We start from the raw sequence: 1,210 nt of genomic DNA on the forward strand, positions 1-1,210 counted from the left end.
TTTTCAAAACAAAAACTTGACCCCCCCCCCCCCCCCACACACACACAAAAAGATGGACATCGTCCCCGATGGACAAACAATTAAGCACAAAAGAGGGGTAACTAACCTAATTAAAAGCAATAAAGGAAGTTCCAACTAATAATTAAAGACTAAAGCAATAAAGGAAAGCAATTAAACAAAATTAAATCTAATTAACAAGTAACAATCTATAACATCGAAGTAGAAATTAACGCATACAAAACAAACCGAATAAAAGAAAACAAAAAATACTAAAACAAAATAACACAGAAAATTAAAAAGAAAAGAGTTCAGAAAAGTCTTCTCCCAATCAAAGTGTCTAGCATCCACATCACAACCACTACATCATCCCTTACCAAGGGTCATAGGGGAACTGTGGGCTTCCCGATGGCGAAAACTAGCCATGCAGCCACTCCTATTACGCCTTGGACTCCTGGCGAGTCTCTAGGCGCCCAACTGATGTCTCTAGTCGCCCAACCGTAGTCTCTAGGTTGTCGACCTTTGTATAGATTTTCCCAATTTACATCTGCATCGCTGCTAGCTAAACGAGCACCTGCTGTTGGATTTAAGGCAATACGCATAAGAATTCAAGTCTAGCTACAATAGTAAGCAATAATAAACAAGAATTAGAGTAGAATTGCCCCACTTTCGTGATGCATCAATCCTAACTCTTAAAACACAAAAGCATTATATGCCCCAATTCACCCCTATTTTCATAGAAGGAAAATTGGGTTTGAAATTGGTTAGACTTGAGTCTTTCACCCAACTCTCATTGAGATGAAAGCCTCTCCAAATCAAGCTAACAATTGTTGCGCATCAATCACTAACAAGAAGAATTAATAATCCAATATTTCAAACATAAAAACCCTATTAAGACTCTATGTATTTGAGTCAGATTATGACTCCCTATCCTAGGCTTCCTGTGATTCCCTATTCTAGTCTGCCTAAGATTCTCTCATTATATATATCCTTATAATGTGTATCTTTGAACCATCTCATTCAATACAATTTATTCAGTTCTCATCTGGTATCAGTTAGCTAGGGTTACGTTCCTAATAATTATTCTTGTCATATGTCCGTAACCATCGTCTCGTCGTTGTCCGTGCCGCTGAAATCATGCAACAAGGCGGTAGCAATTGGGATCGTGGCAGTCTGCATCGATGTCAGGAGTGTGATAGACATGGCTTTAATG

This window comes from Ipomoea triloba, chromosome 8 (assembly GCF_003576645.1).
Source record: "Ipomoea triloba cultivar NCNSP0323 chromosome 8, ASM357664v1".
Lineage (NCBI taxonomy): Eukaryota > Viridiplantae > Streptophyta > Magnoliopsida > Solanales > Convolvulaceae > Ipomoea > Ipomoea triloba.